The sequence below is a fragment of the Elephas maximus genome, chromosome 11 (assembly GCF_024166365.1).
Source record: "Elephas maximus indicus isolate mEleMax1 chromosome 11, mEleMax1 primary haplotype, whole genome shotgun sequence".
Taxonomy (NCBI): Eukaryota; Metazoa; Chordata; class Mammalia; order Proboscidea; family Elephantidae; genus Elephas; species Elephas maximus.
Genome location: NC_064829.1, coordinates 94,858,553 through 94,878,704, shown reverse-complemented (window position 1 = coordinate 94,878,704; position 20,152 = coordinate 94,858,553). Strand labels below are relative to the sequence as shown.

General features: G+C 39.8%; 1 pseudogene; it reads left to right on the top strand.

Annotated features, from left to right (window-relative positions):
- Positions 1 to 12,762: 12,762 nt before the first annotated feature.
- On the top strand, positions 12,763 to 18,048 carry LOC126086222 (vomeronasal type-1 receptor 4-like; annotated as a pseudogene).
- The last annotated feature ends 2,104 nt before the right edge of the window (positions 18,049 to 20,152 follow it).

Below are 20,152 nucleotides of genomic sequence, written 5' to 3'. Positions count from 1 at the left end.
TACCAAGTATCCTAACATGAAGTATAGTCAAAGAAAAATTGAAAGGCTGTTTGTCTTAAGAGTGTCTTGATCAGACATATACGTGCTTGTAAGTATGACTGACAATATAACATTTTTATGTTACACAGACCCATTTTGTAAATTCAGATAGTCTAGGTATTGCCATGAATACCAGCATATATTATTTTAATAATAATAATCAGCATTTTGTCTATGTTATTTGCTCATCACTGATAATAGCAGACTGTACCAATTGTGATGTTACCAGCAATTAATCATTGATAACAATTGCTGATGGCTCCAATTGTTATTAACCAGCATTAGATTATAGACAAATCCTGCCAGCTACACCAATTGTTCTGACAGATTTCATCTTAGAAAGTTAATAGAGAGATACTCAGGTTTGATATGCATAAACTCCTTCAGTTTATTGCAAGGGAGTTCATAAAGTTTATGTTCTACGTTGCAGTTTGGTGATTAGATTCTGGGGTCTTAAAAGCGTGTGAGTAGCCTTCTAAGATACAACTATTTGTCTCTAATTGTTCAGAGCTGTGGTGGTTCATGTTGTGTATCAACTTGTTTGGGACATGATTCTCAGTGGTTAGGCAGGTATGGTGTAGTTTGGCAGCTATGTAATGATGTAATGACCTCCATAATGAGACCTGATATAATGTAATCACCTACGTGATGAGATCGTTTATAAGCAGCTGATCAGTTCAAAGGGAGTTTCCTTGGGGGTTTAGCCTACATCCAATATTTGTAGACTTTCTGGTAAACCTCACTGGCTTTTGCTCACTCTGGATCCTGCATCCGACCTCTTGTTCTTGGAACTTGCGCTAGCAGCTTGCCTGCCTGTCTTGGGATTCATCAGCCTCCGCAGCTTGTGAGCCAGTTTCTGCCATCTCACCTACCGATCCTGAGATTTATCAGCCTCCAAAGCAAGTGAGCCGGAACCTGCCATCTTCCCTTCCGATCTTAGGTTTGGCAGCCCCTGTAGCTGTGTGAGTCAGGGGAATCCTCCAGGCCGACCCATGGACTTGGAACTTTCCAACCTCTGCAACAGCATGAGCCATTTATTTGATATAAATCTCTCATTCTGTGTTTCTGTCTCTCTCTGTATATATACACACATCAGTGGTTTTGCTTCTGTAGAGAACCCAGCGTAAGACAGGACTAAACAAGAGAGAAAGAAACGAAAGACTCAAAGTGACTAAGCTACAGAACAAATAGACTACAAGAACCATGGTCTCATCTCCCTGAGATCAAAAGAACTAGATGGTGCTTGGTTTTCACCACCAAATGTTCTGACCGGGACCACAATAGGTGGATCCTGATAGATTGGGAGAAAAATGTGCAACCGAACTGAAATTACTAAAAAGTCCTGACTTTCTGGACATGCTTAGACTGGAGGGCTCCCTGATAGTATTGTCCTGAGATACTCTTAAAATCTTGAACTGCAATTAGCCCCTGAGCTCACATTTTACCTGAATAACAAATGGGCTCACAAAATAAAGAATATCACCTGTGAGTACTGTGCTCCTTTAAAAATGCATCTATATGAGAACCAATGGTCAATAATTACTTTGAAACACAGATGAGAACATAAGAGGTCAGGGAAACTAGATTAATGGCAATGGAACAAGAAGAATAGAAATATTGAAAATATGAATGTAAACCAATGTCACTGAACAATTTGTGTAGAAGTTATTGAGTGGGAACCTAAACAGCCGTGTAAAACTTCACCAAAACATAGAAAATATTATTTCAAAAAGTGTAGATAGGTCTACAGATCAGTTACCACTGGTTGCCCCTTGTGATCATTTCTTATAAGGAAGAAGCAAGGAGAAATAAATATCCTTAAAATTTTAAGTGTCTTGAGCAGGCTGTCTCATTAGGGGGAGAGTAATTGGGAGTATGTAGCAAGGTGTGTATACGTTTTTGTGTGACAGACTGACTTGATTTGTAAACTTTCACTTAAAGCACAATAAAAATTATTAAAAAAATATTAAAAAAAATTTCAAGTGTCTTGTTATGTTTTATTATCATATAATAAAGCACATGTTATATTTTAAATATACCACAATAAAGAAAGGTACAGTATTTTCTTCGTGTCAGTCTTGAAACTTAAATGTTCTTTGAGGCATAAAAGGTCACCAATACCAAAGCAATGCTGGGGAAGGTGCTGGACTGGCACCTCTTTCTGATACTGAACACTGGATGCCAGTAAATAGCCTCTCCTGCCAGATGCACTATGGTCGCATCTTACACCTGGTATTCTGGTTTCCTAACATGCTGTAATGGAAATACCACAATGGAGCAGTTTTTAAAAACAAATTCATTTTCTAAAAGTTCAGGAGTCTAGATGATCAAATTCAGGGCACTGGCTCCAGGGAAAGGCTGTCTCTATATCGGCCGTGAGGAAGCTAATTGTGTCTCTTTCAGCTTCTGTTCCTTGATTCATTGACAATTGTGTTGCAGTGGGTTTCTCTTTATACATGGCCTTTCGGACGCTGGGCTTGTCATTCTGTCAAAATGATTGGCTAGGTCATAGTCTTGCAAAGAATTCATCAATCTACTATGCAAGTTGGGTGTGTAAAACCACCCAATAGGGTTAAGTAACCTTTCAGGATTGGTTGATTACTATGGAAATGAAGTGACTGTGCACTACCAAGGGTCACTTAGTGGTTGAATGAATACTTTCTTTTTTAAAGATCAGCATAAAAAGTTTCTATGAGGCAGAGGTTAAAGATGTCCTAAATGTCCAACTTTCCAAAGTGCTGTGCCATTCCACCATCTCTAAAATCATCTACGCTTCTTCCTCTCAGTACCTGTCCCTTCCCTCTTTGAGTTCGGTAACTGGCTGCAATGTCTCACAGAACTCATGAGCTGTACTTACAGTTCAGTGGTTTATTAGGGAATATCTTGGTTATCTAGTACTGCTCTAACAGAAATACCAAATGTCGGTGGCTTTAACGAAGAGAAAATTATTCTCTGAGAGTCTAGGAGGCTAGGAGTCCAATTTCAGTGTGCCAGCTCCAAGGGGAAGGCTTTCTCTGTCAGCTCTGGAGGAAGTTCTCATCAATCTTCCCCTGTGGAAGAGTTTTTCAGTGCAGGCACCCCAGGTCCAAAGGAGATGCTATTCTCCTGGCTTTTGTTTCTTGGTGGTACTAGGTCCCCCGTCTGTCTGTTCAATTCTGTCTTTTCTGTCTCAAAGAGATTGGCTTAAAACACAACCTAATCTTGTAGATTGGGTCCTGCCTCATTGATACAACTGCTCCTAATCCCACCACGTTAACATCATAGAGATAGGATTTACAACACATAGGAAAATCATATCAGATGACAAAATGGTGGACAATCACACAATACTGAGAATCATGGCCTACCCATGGTGGCAGACATTTTGGGGGGACACAATTCTATCCATGAAATGAGTTACTACTCGGCATTGGGGTCAAATCTGATGTAACAGGAACAGCAAGGACACAGTTCCTTGATCAGGACAGCTTCTTCTCACCCTTACCTGCAGGCTTTTCTGGGACCTTGCTGAAGCTGGGCCCTGCTGGAGGACTACAGCCAAGAATACCTATCTGGGGCCTTCTTGGTCCAGTGTTAAAACTCTTAGCTCTGTTGGCCAGCAAGCTCCCCGGTAGCCATCTCACACCAGTCTCCGTGTTCCTGCTGTATCCTGCTGCTACTGCGCTTGCTACTAGAGTCCACCATCTCTCCTGTCTTCTGTGTTATAGTTCTTGTCTCTCTCTCTTTGCATGTCTCCCTTTAAGCCTAATGGAATGGCAAAACTGACCAATCCCCTTGTTAGTGTTCCATACACATTATTAGCATGATCACACCCCCACAAGGGTGTCGTGAACATTATTTATATTATTGGAAACTATCCAATCCCATACATGGGCCACAAGCACCTTGGCTGCATAATCCCACCCAACCATGCGGTGGGAGTTAAAAAGACCATGGCTAAAAGTAATTCACTGCACCACAGTGGACCTGGTAGAAGAACCATGCCTGGAATTGAACATAAGGACCAATATCACAGAGGTTGAGGACAAACTCACTAAAATGAAGAAGAGCCTAGAGTAGTGTGTGTCCTTTGTGTTCAGGGTTCCTGCCCTGAGAACCTCCTAGATACAACAGAGAGAGAGCTGCAACACAGGAGAAGGTGTGAGACAGCAAGAATCAGAGGCAACCACAGCACTTCCCAGCAGCAGAGAAACAGCAGCAGCGGTAAGAGCTGTGTGAACCAGGAGACTGGTGTGAGGCAGCTGCAGTAAGCTTGCTGATCCATGGAGTGAGAGAGAGCTGAGCCCCTTCAGGAAGGAGACTTACTGGTGGAGCAGTGTGCCTCTGAACACTTGTCAGTGAATCTAAAGAGCTAATACACTTACCTGAGCAGGGCAGGGGACGAGAGAAAGCCCAGCAGTGAGTACAGTGGGAGAGCAGGCCCTGAAATCAGTGCAGCCAGGAAAAATCTCAGTAGGGGGTGCAGCCAAGAGAATGCCTTGCAGAGGGTAAAGCTGAGAGAAGGCCTGAAGGCAGGCTCAGCCAAACAAGACTAAGTGACCCATATGGCCCAGAAGAACCTGAGATCTGTCTTGGTTGGATGTCCTGATTTAAGAATGGTATCATCTCTCCTGAGTTGTAACCTGTTACCTGTTACTTCCATAATACACCACATAATCGTAAGTATAGTCTGTGTGTTCTGTGTGGCAAGTACAACGCATTATTGAACCCACCCGAGAAGTAAAGAGTGCTGTGAGGGGAAACGGCCAGTGTCAGAAATGGTGAAGTAGTGGAAGAGTGGAGGTATGTGTGATCTCTGTCTCAGAGCAATCAGCTTTATGCTGATCTTTTTTGGGGGGTTCTCCCAGCAGTATTTTTTTTCCTTTTTTTTTTTTTTAATTGTGTTTTAAGTGATAATTTACAATTCAAGTCAGTATCTCATACAAAAATTATACACATATTGTTACGTGACCCTAGTGGCTCTCCCTATACTGTGACAGCACACTCCTCCTCTCCACCTTGTATTTCCCGTGTCCATTCAACCAACTCCTGTCCCCCTCTGCCCTCTCATCTTGCCTCTGGACAGGAGCTGCCCACTTACTCTCATGTGTCTTCTTGAGCTGAAAAGCAGACTCCTCACCATTATCATTTTGTGTCATGTAGTCTTGTCTAATCTTTGTCTGAAGAGTTGGTTATGGGAATGGTTTTAGCTCTGGGCTAACAGAGAGTCTGGGGGCCATGTTCTCTGTGTTCCCTCCACTCTCAGACCATTAAGTCTGGTCTTTTTACTAGAATTTGAGTTCTTTTTTTTTTTTTCTTATTGTGTTTTAAGTGAAAGTTTACAAATCAATTCAGTCTCTGATAGAAAAATTTATATACACGTTGCTACGTACTCCTAGTTGCTCTCCCCCTAATGAAACAGCACACTCCTTCTCTCCACCTGTATTCCCCATGTCCATTAGAATTTGAGTTCTGCACCCACTTTTCTTTTGTTCCACCAAGGAATCTCTGTTGTGTTTCCTGTCAGGGCAGTGATCGGTGGTAGCCAGGCACCATTTGGTTCTTCTGGTCTCAGGCTGATGCAGTCACTGGTCTATGTGGCCCTTTCTGTCTCTTGGGCTTATATCTTCCTTGTGTCTTTGGTGTTTGTCATTGTCCTTTGCTCCAGATGGATTGGGAACAATTGATGCATCTTAGATGGCCACTTGCTAGCTTTTAAGACCCCAGACACCACTCATCAAAGAGGGATACGGAATATTTTCATAATAAACTTTGTTATGCCAATTGACCTCGATGTCCCCTGAAACCATGGTCCCTGGAACCCTGCCTATTGAAGAGTTTGGTTGTATTCAGTTTTTTATTTAGTCCAGTTGTGCTGACTTCCTCTGTATTGTTTGTTGTCCTTCCCTTCACCGAAAACAATTCTTGTCTACTATCTAGTTAGGGAATACCTGTCTCCCTCCCTCCCAACCCTCATAACCATCAAAGAATATTTTCTTCTTGTTTAAAACTTTTCTTGAGTTCTTATAATAATAGTGGTCTCATACAATATTTGTCCTTTTGTGACTAATTTCACTCAGCATAATGCCTTCTAGATTCATTCATGTTATTGGATATTTCATGGATTCATCCTTGTTCTTTATCATTGTGTAATATTCCACTGTGTGAATATACCATATTTTGTTTATCCATTCATTTGTTGATGGGCACCTAGGTTATTTCTATCTTTTTGCTATTGTGAACAGTGCTGCAATAAACATGGGTATGCATGTATCTATTCCTCTGACAGCTCTTATTTCCCTAGGATATAGTCCAAGGAGTGGGATTGCTGGATCTTATGGTACTTCTATTTCTAACATTTTAAGGAAGCACGAAATTAATTTCCAAAGTGGTTGAACCATGTTATGTTCCCACGAGCAGTATATAAGTGTTTCAGTCTTTCCACAACTTTTCCAACATTTTTTATTTTGTGATTTTGGATTAATGCTAGCCTTGTTGGGGTGAGGTGGTATCTCATTGTAGTTTTGATTTGCATTTCTGTAATGGCTAATGATCATGAACATTTTCTCTTGTATCCATTAGCCTTCTGAATGTCTTGTTTGGTGAAGTGCCTGTTCATTCCCTTTGCCTATTTTTTGAATGCGTTATTTGTTTTTTATTATTGAGGTTTTGCAGTATCTTGTGGATTTTAGAAATTAGACTCTGATCAGATTCGTCTTAGCCAAAAATTTTTTCCCAGTCTGTAGGTTGTTTTTTTCACTCTATTGGTGAAGTCTTTGGGTGGGCATAAGTGTTTGGTTTTTAGGAGCTCCCAGTTATCTAGTTTCTGTTCTGGTGTTTGTGCATTGTTAGAATATTTTGTATACTGCTTATGCCATGTATTAGGGCTGCTAGCGTTGTCCCTATTTATTTCTTTCATGATCTTTATCGTTTTAGGTTTTATATTTAGATCTTTGATCCGTTCAGAATTAGTTTTCGTGCATAGGGTGAGATATGGGTCTTGTTTCATTTTCTTGCAGATGGATATCCGGTTATGCCAGCACCATTTGTTAAACAGACTCTTTTCCTCAAATAATGGACTTTGGCCTTTGTCAAATATCAGCTGCTCATAAGTGTATGAATTTACATCTGGGTTATCAGTTCTGTTCCATTGGCCTATGTATCTGTTGTTGTACAAGTACCAGACTGTTTTCCCTACCATGGCAGTATAATAGTTTCTAAAATCAGGTAGTGGGAGGCCTCCCACATTATTATTATTTTTTTTCTTCAGTAACGGTTTACTTACCCAGAGCCTCTTCTCTTCTCCATTTGTAGTGGGTGATTTGTTTCTCCATCTCATTACAAAATGCCATTGGAATTTGGATGGGGATTGCATTGTGTCTAAAGATCGGTTTGGATAGAACAGACATTTTCACAATGTTGAGTCTTCCTATCCATGAGCAAGGCATGTTTTTCCACTTATGCAGGTCTCTTTTGGTTTCTTTCAGTAGTGTCTTGTCGTTTTCTTTGTATAGGTCTTCTATGCCTCTGGTTAGACTTATTCCTAAAGATTTTATCTTCTTGTGGGCTATTGTAAATGGTATCGATTTGGCGATTTCCTTTTCGATGTTCTCTTTGTTGATGTAGAGGAAACCAACTGATTTTTGCCCGTTTATCTTTTATTTTGCTGAACTCTTCTATTAGTTCCAGTAGTTTTCTTGAGGGTTTTCTATGTAGAAGATTATATCACCTGCAAATAGAGATACTTCTACTTCTTCCTTACCAATCTGGATTCTCTTTATTTCTTTTCTAGCCTAACCGCTCTGGTAGGACCTCTAGCACAATGTTGAATAAGAGTGGTAATAAAGGGTATCCTTGTCTGGTTCCTGTTCTCGAGGGGAATATTTTCAGACTCTCTCCATTTAGGATGATGTTTGCTGTTGTCTTTGTATAGGTGCCCTTTATTATGTTGAGAAATTTCCCTTCTATTCCTATTTTGCTGAGAGGTTTTGTCATGAATGGGTATTGGACTTTGTAAAATGCGTTTTCTGCATCAATTCATACGATCATATGTTCCTTGTCTTTTTTTTTAAATTCATGAGATGGATTACATTAATTGTTTTTCTAATGTTGAACCATCCCTGCATAAAAAAAAAAAACTACCATCCCTGCATAAAAAAAAATACGTGGTATGAATTCCACCTGGCCATGGTGAATTATTTTTTGGATATGTTGTTGAATTCTATTGGCCAAAATTTTGTCGAGGATTTTTACGTATGAGTTCTCGAGGGATATTGGTCTGTAATTTTCTTTTTTTGTGGTGTCTTTACCTGGTTTTGCTATCAGGGTTATGGTGGCTTCACAGAATGAGTTTGGGAGTATTCCATCATTTTCTACGCTCTGAAGTACCTTTAGTAGTAGTGGGGTTAACTCTTCTCTGAATGTTTGGTAGAATTCGTCAGTGAAGCTATCATGGCCAGGCCTTTTATTTTTTGTTGGTTTTTTTTTTTTTTTCATTACCTTTTCAATCTCTTCTTTTGTTATAGGTTTATTCAGTTGTTCTGCCTGTTTGTGTTAGCTTAGGTAGGTAGTGTGTTTGTAGAAATATGTCCATTTCCTCTAAGTTTTCATATTTGTTAGAGTGTGATTTTCCATAGTATTCTGTTATGATTCTGTTATTTTTAGTTGGGTCGGTTGTGATATCGCCCATCTCATTTCTTATTTGGATTATTTGCTTCCTCTCCTGTTCAATTTTGTCAGTCTGGCCAATGGTTTATCAATTTTCTTGATCTTTTCAAAGATCAAGCTTTTGGTCTTGTTAACCCTTTCAATTGTTTTTCTATCTCTATTTCATTGAATTCTGCTCTAATTTTTATTATTTGCTTTTTTTGGTGCCTGAGGGCTTTTTTTGCTACTCTCTATTTGAGTTCTAGGGTTACTGCTTTGATTTTGGGCAATTCTTCTTTTTGGATGTGTGTGTTTATTGCTATAAATTGACCTCTGAGTACTGCTTTAGCTGTGTCCCAACGATTCTGATAGGAAGTGCTTTTGTTCTCATTTGATTCTATGAATTTCTTTATTCCATCCTTAATTTCCTCTATAACCAAGTAGTTTTTGAGCAAGGTGTTGTTCAGTTTCCATGTGTTTGGTTTTTTTCCCTTGCTTTTTCTGTTATTGATTTCTACTTCTATGGCTTTATTGTCAGAAAAGATGTTTTGTAATTTTTTTAATAATTTTTATTATGTTTTAAGTGAAAGTTTACAAATCAAGTCAGCCTCTCACACAAAAACCCATATACACCTTACTACACACTCCCGATTACTCTCCCCTTGATGAGACAGCCCGCTCTCTCCCTCCACTCTCCCTTTTCATGTCCATTTCGCCAGCTTCTAACCCCCTCTGTCCTCTCATCTCCCATCCAGGCAGGAGTTGCCAACATAGTCTCAAGTGTCCACCTGATCCAAGAAGCTCACTCCTCACCAGCATCCCTCTCCAACCCATTGTCCAGTCCAATCCATGTCTGAAGAGTTGGCTTCAGGAATGGTTCCTGTCCTGGGCCAACAGAAGGTCTGGGGGCCATGATCATTGGGGTCCCTCTAGTGTCAGTCAGACCATTAAGTCTGGTCTTATGAGAATTTGGGGTCTGCATCCCACTGCTCTCCTGTTGCCTCAGGGGTTCTCTATTGTGTTCCCTGTCAGGGCAGTCATCAGTTGCAGCCAGACACCATCTAGTTCTTCTGGTTGTTTTGTAATATTTTGATGTTTTGGATTCTGTTAAGGCTTGCTTTATGGCCTAATATGTGGTCTATCCTGGACAGTGTTCCATGTGCATTGGAAAGGAAAGTATACTTTGCTACTGTTGAGTGGACTGTTCTGTATATGTCTATGAGGTCAAGTTGACTGATTGTGGCATTTACATCTTCTGAGTTTTTATTGAGCTTCTTTCTGGATGTTCCTTCCTTCAGTGAAAATGGTGTGTTGAAGTCTCCTACTATTATTGTGGTGCTGTCTATCACTCTTTTCCAATGCTGTTAGAGTTTGTTTTATGTATTTTGGAGCCCTGTCATTGGACATGTAAATGTTTATTATGATTATGTCCTCCTGATGTATTGACCCTTTAATCATTACGTAGTGTCCTTCCTTATCCTTTGTGGTGAATTTTACTTTAAAGTCTATTTTGTTAGAAATTATTATTGGCCCTCCTGTTCTTTTTTGATTGTTGTTTGCTTGATATATTTTTTTCCATCCTTTGAGTTTTAGTTTCTTTGTGTCTTTAAGTCTAAGGTGTGTCTCTTGTAGGCAGCTTATATAGATGGATCTTGCTTTCTTTGTATTCATTCTGACACCGTTTGTCTCTTTATTCGTGCATTTAGTCCATTTACATTAAGCATAATTATTGGTGGGTATGAGTTTTTTTTTTTTCTCTTATGAGTTTAGTGCTATCATTTTGATGTGGGTTTTTTCTGTGTGTGTGTTCATGATGGTTTCTTTGTTATGCTTTATTTTCTATGTGCATCATTTTTCTTTAAATATATACATTCTTTTCCTCTTTTTCATTGTTGTTGATTTTGTGTTTGCTGAGTCTCCCTTGTTTTTATCTTGATGTGTAGGATTATTAGATTCTTTGTGGTTACCTTAATGTTTACCCCTATTTTTCTAAGTTTAAACCAATCTTTTATTTCTATATATCCCCTTGACTTCCTATCCATATGAAAGATCTATGACTAAATTTTTTAGTCCCTCTTTTTGTTGTAATGTTGTCATTTTTCAGATAATGATGTCTCTGTTTCCCTGTTTTGAGCATATTAGCTTTGATTCATTTTTGTGATTTCACTATCTGGGTTGGTAGCTTGTTGCTCTGTCATGTGTTCTATAGTCTAGGGTTGTTATCTGATGTTATTGATTTTCTAACCAGAGGACACCCTTTGGTATTTCTTGTAATGTTGGTTTGATTTTTCCAAATTCCTTAAACTTCTGTTTATCTGGAAATGTCTGAATTTCGTCATCATATTTGAGAGACAGTTTTGCTTGATTCATAATTCTTGGCTGGCAATTTTTTTCTTTCAAGGCTTTATATATGTCATCCCATTGCCTTCTTGCCTGCATGTTTTCTGAGTAGTCCAAACTTAGCCTTGTTAACTCTCTTTTGTAGGAGACTTTTCCTTTATCCCTAGCCGTTCTTAAAATTCTCTCTTTACTTTTGGTTTTGGCAAGTTTGATTATAATATGTCTTGGTGACTTTCTTTTAGCATCTACCTCATGTGGGGCTTGATGAGCCTCTTGGATAGATATCGTCTCATCTTTCATTGTATTGGGGAAGTTTTCTGCAAGCAAAACCTCAACAATTCTCTCTGTATTTTCTGTTATTCCTCCTTGTTCTGGTACTCCAATCACTCGTAGGTTATTCCTTTTGATAGAGTCCCACATGGTTCTTAGGGTTTCTTCATTTTTTTAAATTCTTTAATCTGATTTTTCCTCAAATATTTTGGTGTCAAATGCTTTACCTTTAATCTTACCAGTTCTGACTACCATTGCCTCAATTCTGCTCCTATGACTTTCTACTGAGTTGTCTAATTCTGAAATTTTATTGTTAATCTTCTGCATTTCTGTTTGCTATGGATTCTTGCAGCGTATTACATTTCTCACTATGGTCTTCTCTAATCTTTGTAAGTTCCTCCGTTCTTTGTCTGTATGCTCCTAGGTTTGTTCTGCGTTTTGTCTGATGTCTTTCCTGACCTCTTGAAGCATTCTGTATATTAATCTTTTGTATTCTACCTCTGGTAATTCCAGGATGTTCTTTTCATCTGAAATATTTCCTCATTCCTTGTTTTGGAAGCTTGTTGAAGCCATCATGGTCTGCCTCATTATGTGATTTGATATTAACTATTGTCTCCGAGCCAGCAATAAGTTACTGTATATATTTATTTTATGTTTTCTTTATGTGTCCTAGCTTCTTGTTTTGATATTCCCAAATAGGCTGCTTGAGTGAGCTAGTTTGATTATTTGTGCTTTTGAAGCTCTAACATCCTGTCACTAGGTGGTTAGGGCTGTTACTAGGTATGTGAGCCCAGGAGTCCCTTTGCTTTTCTTGTATGGATTCAGCTCAGGTGTCCAGGTAGTTGGTCACCAAATGTGTGGTGCAGGCTCTCACCTACAGTCCTAGACAAGCAAGGGTGATTGGTGTAAGCACAGTTATCTGGCTGCAGTAGAGGGTCACACACTGAACAAGGCAGGGGGTTGACAACTACCCCTGAGTGTCTGTGAGGCAAGCAAGTCCTTGTTCCCTAGAGCGTGTAGGTGGGAGGGTTTTGCAGCCAGACTATGGGCATCCAGTGCTGTTGGCTGTAAGGACTGGGAGGCACCACTTATTCTGGGAACCCTGTTGTGGGTGGCTAGGTGGTGTGGGTGAAGCCAGCAGTCCTCAGGTCACTGATGCAGGTAGGTGAGAACGCAGCTTATTAGGCAGATTGGTGTCAAATGTCACAAACCTGCCTCTCCACCATATAGCTGAAACAGCTGAAGTTAATCTTCAGGTATATACCCTGTTGTACTGTGCTAATGAGGGCCTACGCTGTTGAAATGGGCCCACACAGGTCTATGCAGAGGAGAAATGCATTCAAAGTCCATGGACCACTTATGCCTGTGCCTAGGCAAAGGAAATGTTTCTGCCCTGAGTTCTCATTTTAGAGGAGCCGGCAGATTATTTTCTCCCTGTTTGTTAATTCGTTCCCTCTCCAAGGCCAGGAGAATGGCTTGCGGTGCATGATGGGTCCTACCTCTGGCCCTGGGAACATGGCAGTGTCTAAAGCCAGCTCGGACCCCGTGTGTAGCAGGAAGGATGCAGGTAAGTTGGAGACAGGTTTTTCCCAAAGAGGTGTTTTTCGATCCATGTGTGGTCGGTAAGACTCATGTACTTATCTTTTGTTGATTGAGCATTGCTTTTCGCTGATACTGGAGGTGTGAGCGGACTCTCTGCTACTCAGACTCTTCCGATGTGGAAAAGGCATTCCAAATGCCACTTTTTGCCTCACCAGTGGCACCAGCCTGTCCCAGCCTGCAGGGTGCTGGTTTGCACTGGGTCAGGTCTGGCAAATCCTCACTGCTTCTGAACCACCTCTCCCTCCCCATTCCACTCAGCCTGATTCCTCCAGTTTGCCGTTGATGTTCAGGGCTTATAGATTGTCATATATAATGGACTCACTTGTTTTTTTGTGTGTCTTTGTTGTAAGAGGGACCACAGGAAGCGTCTGACTACTACCCCGTCTTGGCCCCACATCTCCTTTATGCTGATCTTGATTCTCATCATTCCTCTTGAAATCAGACCAGTTCAAAAGCTAGATTACAACAATCTTTATGTGGCATTTATCTTCCTCATTTGCCCTAGCTTTCTTCTCTGTTTTTCATCAGCTCTCTTTATCTAAAAAGTCATGTTGTGTTAATGAGACCATATAGGTTTAAGAAGCATCCTCCACCTGTATGGTCTCAGTAACATAACAAAGAAAACCCTATTCCCAGGTGGGATTACATCCATAGCTATAGGCCTTAGCATTCCAACACATGTTTTAGAAGGACACAATTCAGTCTCTAAAACCTAGTATCCCAAAGAAATGGAGGATATGCTGTGGAGTGTTCATTCAAACTTTAAGCTGCTGTTCTGTACTGTAATTTCAATTTAAGGGGCTCTTAGGGATATTTTTTGGTTAGAGGCATTTTAGATCCATGTTGTTGTTGTTAGGTGCTGTTGAGTTGGTCCCAACTTATTGCAACCCTGTGCACAACAGAATGAAATACCATCCTCACAATTTTTGCTATGCTTGAGTCCATTGTTGCAGCCACTGTGTTAGTCCGTCTCAGTGAGGGTCTTCCTCTTTTTCGAAGACCTTCTACTTCACCAAGTATGATGTACTTCTCCAGGGACTGATCCCACCTGATAACATATCCAAATTATGTAAGATATAGTCTCGCCATCTTCTAAGAAACATTCTGGTTGTAGTTCTTCCAAGACGGATTTGCTTATTCTTATGGCTGTCCATGGTAAATTCAATATTCGTCACCAACACTACAGGTCGAAGGCGTCAATTCTTCTTCAGTCTTCCTCATCATTGTCAAGCTTTCACACACCTATGAGGCCATAGAAAACACCATGGCTTTGGTCCTGCACACCTTAGTCCTCAAGGTGACATCTTTGCTTTTCAACATTTTGAAGAGGTCTTTTGAAGCATACTTGCCCAATGCAATGTGTTTTTTGATTTCATGACTGCTGCTTCCTTGAGTGTTGATTGTGGATCCAAATAAAATGAAATCCTTGATAAACTCAGTCTTCTCTCCATTTATCATTACATTGTTTATTGGTCTAGTTGTGAGGATTTTTGTTTTCTTTATGTTGAAATATAATCCATACTGAAGGCTGTGGTCTTCGATCTTCATCAGTAAATGCTTCAAGTTCTCTTCACTTTCAGCAAGCAAGGTTGTGTCATCTGTGTATCGCAGGTTTTTAATCAGTCCTTTTCCAATTCTGATGCACTGATCTTCTTCATATAGTCTAGTTTGTAAGATTATATGGAGTCCATGGGTGGTCTAAATTATCAAAGAGCTTGACTGCTTAAAAAAAATGGGAGGTTTTGTCTGCCCAGAGAGGCCTTGAAAGAAAGGCCTGTCTTTCTACTTATGAAAGATCATATCCTTGAAAACTGTATGGAGAGTTTCTACTCACCATTCTCTGAAATTGTCTCAACAACAAAAAACATCAGATTATGTGTAATAGAACTTCTCAGGGAAGGAGAGCGTCAGGGAGATACACATACCTCGCTGCCAGTCCCTCACATGTCAGACCTCAGCATTTCCTGCTCCATCCATGTGAGGCCTTGTCTGCCTCCAGAGTCCTGGGAAATGAATAGTCTCCCAAACACTCCAAGGATCCCTTTGGAGATACTATCTAGAAACTTTTAATTGTTTTTGGTAATTAGCTGCTAGGAAAAAACTTTTTCAGGAATATTCTGTGCTGCCATTGCTAATACTGGTGAAATGGTAATTGCAGTTCTGTGGGGAGGTGAGGTCACAGAATCACTAACCCATATCTCAGGGTCTGGCTGCCTGCCTCCCACACATGTACTGTCTGCCATGATCATTATACTAAGTCCACCGACAATGTAGTAGGAAGGAGTCGGTGAGTATTTTCTGTTTCAATATGGGAGACAGAGGGTATGAAGGAAGGAGGAGCATCAGGAGTGTGGATAAGTGACTGTGTCAGAAAAAAGCTTTCTTCTGTGTTTCCAGCTGTCCTAGTGTCAAAACCACACAGGAAGGGGGAATATTTTATGAGGCGTAAGCTGCACTGGCAAAGAAAGATGGGGGTCCTAGATAACTACGCTACTTCCCCATGGCTCCTAATGTGATTTAATGGAATCGTCAAAAAAAATTTTTTTTTTCACTGACAGCGATTGTTGGGTTTAATCCAAGTGAGAAGTAAATCTGATTTTTTAGGTGGTTAATGACTGTAGTTCTAGAATTAATGTGTTGTTCAGGTTACCCTATAGGAATCATAGACCGAATTTTCAGGATTTCCAGACTTGTGCCTGTAAGAACTCTGTGCTTGCAATTAAGCCTCTGATAAAGCTACAGGCGTCATCAAATTCTGCTCAGATTTGTACCTGAATGGTAGTTCCTGAAATGCAAATGTTCTCTCGAACTCTGGGGGTATGAAGAGCTTAATGGAGACAGTAATTGTGTCTCTGATAGAAACATCCATGGTGTGTTGATTACGGTAAAACTGTTTTCCTTCTTCAAAGGAGGGAAGCAGCATTTCAGGAAATGTAACTTTATAATTTCATACAAAGTCATCAGCCAGAAATGTATTTATTGATATTTCCCCTGATTCAAAATAGTCTGACATTAATTCAAACATTTCCTGTTTTAATTCATACAATACACAAACTTTCTTGCCTTCAGATTTTAGGTTGCATGGGTCTCTAATATTTTAATGTCTCCCACAAAAGTACAGCTGCTAAACAAAACGTCAGCAGTTGGAATCCACCAAGTGCTCCTTGGCAACTCTTTGGGAAAGTTCTACCCTGTCCTATAGTGTCCCTATGAGTCGGAATCCACTCCATGGCAGCAGGTTTAATTTTTTTTTTTTTGGTTTTACTTAACTGTAAATAAATAGACAAGTATATGATCTGAGATTTTTAGTAATTTCATTTCTACACTACATTATTTCATCATGTATTTGTGTTTCAAGACCCATGGTTTGGGGCATTTTATAAGATTGGTCATTAATTACAGTGATAGGTGAAAATGACCTTTTGTTCCTGGAGAAATTGCAAATGAATCTTTTTGTTTTGTTCTAATATGTACCCATTCTTGTGTTCATTAAATCAAATTGGTCAGGAGCCAAGTTTGTCATGGTATTATATTGCAGTCGGTGCATCTACATTTCATGAAGAGATCTAAACCTTAATTCATAATTGATATTGAACTATATAAAAAATTATCACACAAAACATTAAATTATGAAACATCTGAGATTGTTTAAAAATCCCAGCAATCTAAAATGAAATGTAGGATGTAAAAATAAAACTAAATTTAGACCTGTTTTATTTGAAGAACACACCTATATAGCATTTTAATATAGCATGGTGGTTCAGTGCACTATTTTTGTTACCAGCCCAGCCAGCTTGGGGTCTCTAATTTGCCTTCATTTAAGTGTGTGAATTCAGACAAAAAAAACGTAACCTCTCTGTACCTAAGTACTCCTCATCTTTTGAAAAAGAAGTTGTAGTATTCTCTGCCTCATAAATTTATGAAGCATAAAGATATCACATGTATATCCTTCATTGCAGTGATTCTTATATTGTAAATGATATTTATTGGTTGTACATTCTGCTCTTAAGCCTCTTACTGGAAGAACTTTAAGCAATTGTTTCTAAGTGGGAATTACTGGTAAGTGGAGAATATTGGATTTCAGTTGACATGATACATGTGGCCCACAGCTCATGTTCCCATACAGGACTCTCTGACTCAGAAGACAAATATCAGTCGCTGAGAACCATCAGAATGGATGTCAGGGAACTGGCGATAGGAACTGCCTTCTTATCCCAGACTATAGTTGGAACCCTGGGGAATTTCTCTCTTCTTTATCGTTATGTCTTCCTTTACTTCATGGGGTGCAGGTTCAGGCCCACAGATTTGATTCTCATGCACCTGTTTGTAGCCAATTCCATTGTCGTCCTTTCTAGAGGAGTCCCCCAGACAATGGTATCTTTTAGATGGAAAGTTTTTTTCAATGATACTGCATGCAAGCTTTTTGCCTACACTTCCAAAGTGGGTCGGGGTGTGTCGCTTGCCAGCACCTGTCTCTTAAGTATCTTCCAGGCCACCACCATCAGCCCCAGGAACTCCAGGTGGGCAGAGCTTAGGGGGATATCTCCCAAGTACATTGGCCCCTCTATTTCCATGTGCTGGATCCTGCAAATGCTGGTAAATATCATTTTTCCTGTGTTTGTGATTAGCAAATGGAGCAACACAAATATCACATCCAGAAAAGATTTGGGATACTGTTCTTCTGTTCGTCACGTCAAAACCGTAGACTCCTTGTATGCAGCATTGTTATTTGTCCCTGATGTTGTATGTTTGGCGTTCGTGATTTGGGCCAGTGGCTCCATGGTTTTCACCCTCTACAGACACAAGAAGCAGGTCCAACACGTTCATAGGAACAACATCTCCTCCAGATCCTCTCCTGAGTCCAGAACTACCAAAACTGTCCTTCTCTTAGTGAGCACCTTTGCTTATTTTTACACCTTCTCTGCCATCTTTCACTGTTATTTGGCTCTTGCTGAAACACCCAGTTGGTGGCTGGAGAACGCTTCTGCGCTAATCCATGCATGTTTCCCAACAGTCAGCCCCTTTGTTCTAATGAGTCATGTCTCCAGTGTCTCTAGGCTGTGTTTTGCCTGGAGAAGATAGACAAAATCCCCTCACCTTTGGGAAAATGTAAACAGTATGTATTTGGGCAATGTTCAGTTGTTTCTCACTCATCTTTCCCTCATCCTTTGATGCACAATCATGAAAGGGTTGCATTGCAAGACCTGAATTTCTGTTCCCAGAGAAGCAATAAAATTTAATAGCAACGGTAATGAAAATATTATGTAATGATGTATTTGTAATTTACCCGTTTGTGCCACTCAGGTACTCAGAAAGCAAAGGTAGTTGGCTGCAATTAGCAAAACCACTTCGGTGACTTAAAAGAGTATCTTCTCATGTCCCCATACAGTGTTTTGAATTAAAAGGGGTTTAACAGACAGAGTACCATCCCAATATTTAATAATCAAATGTTATCTCCCCGCTCCAAATTTCAGCCTATTAATTTCTCCCTCCTCCTTCTACAAATGATTAGATTTGTATATATTTAATTCACTAAATGCACAAATTTTAAAGAAAATATACAGAATCCCTCATTTTGGTTGGCTGAAACTGGCCACGGATTTTAGAGGTTATCTTTTAGGGGTAAAGTTAACCCTTCATAGCCCTTGTACTAGAATTTTTATTTTAATGAACTTCGGAAAGCATGTTCCTTAAAAGAACGGTAGTAAAAAATGTCAGGATTCCCTACTTTATGAAAATAGTCAACATAGGGATATTCGTTGCCTGAAAAGCTGCTAAATGGTGAAACAAAATACGTGTTCATAGAAACAGACTATGAGTAGTCTGAAAGGTATCTATGCAGGGTTTACATTACTGAGAATATTACACCAAATGATTTTGTGTATACGAGAATTGCTTATGTAATAATAATTGAAATACAAAACGCAAAGTCATAGAGAGAGTGAAATCCATCAAGATTTATTTTAATTTTGACAAGTTTCAAATGTGCAGAGAAGTGTAAAGTTGGAACATGGCAAAAGCAAGAGTCTGACCTACATAATGTACATTCTGTAATAATGAGGCCAAATTTAAGGCGTAAACTCTGGAAAGATTCTGCCAAAAAAACCACATCTGTGTCTTTCTGCATTCAATATGGGAAGGTCTAAAATACTTAGTTTATGATATTTAGAGACACATAGGTACTGTTGTCAGGATATCTTCTGGTTACACAACTATTTGAGTAAATGTCATCTAGTGCACCCTTTTGGGGTGCTCAGTTGACTTAAGAATTGGGGGGCAGCATTGCCTTTGGGAAAGAAAGTGGAGATGCTGAATGAAGTCAACTTTTTGTGTGAATCTCAGGTGGACTTTCTACTCCACATGCAAAGTGTTTAGTTTCTCTGGGATGGAAGGTCTTAGTAACTAGCATGTAGTCACGAGGTGCCTGTATTTCCATGTGACAACATTCGAGGATGGAGACTGTGGGGATTGAGTGAAGAAAAATTGTCCCTACCTTTATGTTCTAGAAAGGAAGACCAACAATAAGCAAAGAGATATGTAAAATGTAAAAAGCGATAGGTGATAAAGGAATATTTCAAGAGGAGTTAGCACATGAGCTAGATTTTTAAGAATAAGTAGTTCCTCAAATGTAGGTCATTAAAGTGACATCCTTTCAGAGCTTGTGTCCTGTCATGGCAAACCTCACCATTTAGGAGTGCATGGAATCAGATACTCCTGCAAGACCACCTGTCTGAAGGCAAAAGGCACCATGCTGAACAGGGTCTCTTAGAGTCTCTGAGTCAAGGTTTCTCTGACAAGTATAACAAGATGGATAATTTTTGCTTTAATTGCCGAGACATACTACCACATATCTGTCATTTTGTTGCACTGTGGTGGCTTCTATGTTTCTGTGATGCAGGAAGCTATGCTATGAGTATTTCAAACACCAGCAAGGCCACCCAAGGTGGACAGATTTCAGTGGAGTTTCCAGACTAAAATAGACTAGGAAGAAAGTCCTGGCAATCTACTGACAAAAATAAGCTAATGGAAACCCTGTGGATCACAATAGACTATCGTACCACTTGTTTGCTTTGGATACATTATCAGGAGAGATTAATCCACAGAGAAAGACATCATTTTTGGCAAAGCAAATGGCCAACAACGAAGACGGAGACACTCAATGGGATGGATTGACAGAATAGTCACAGTAATGGGCTCAAACTTGCCAGCAATTGTGGGGATGGCACAGGACTGGGCAACTGTTTCATTCTGTTGTCCATAAGTCACCATGAGTCAG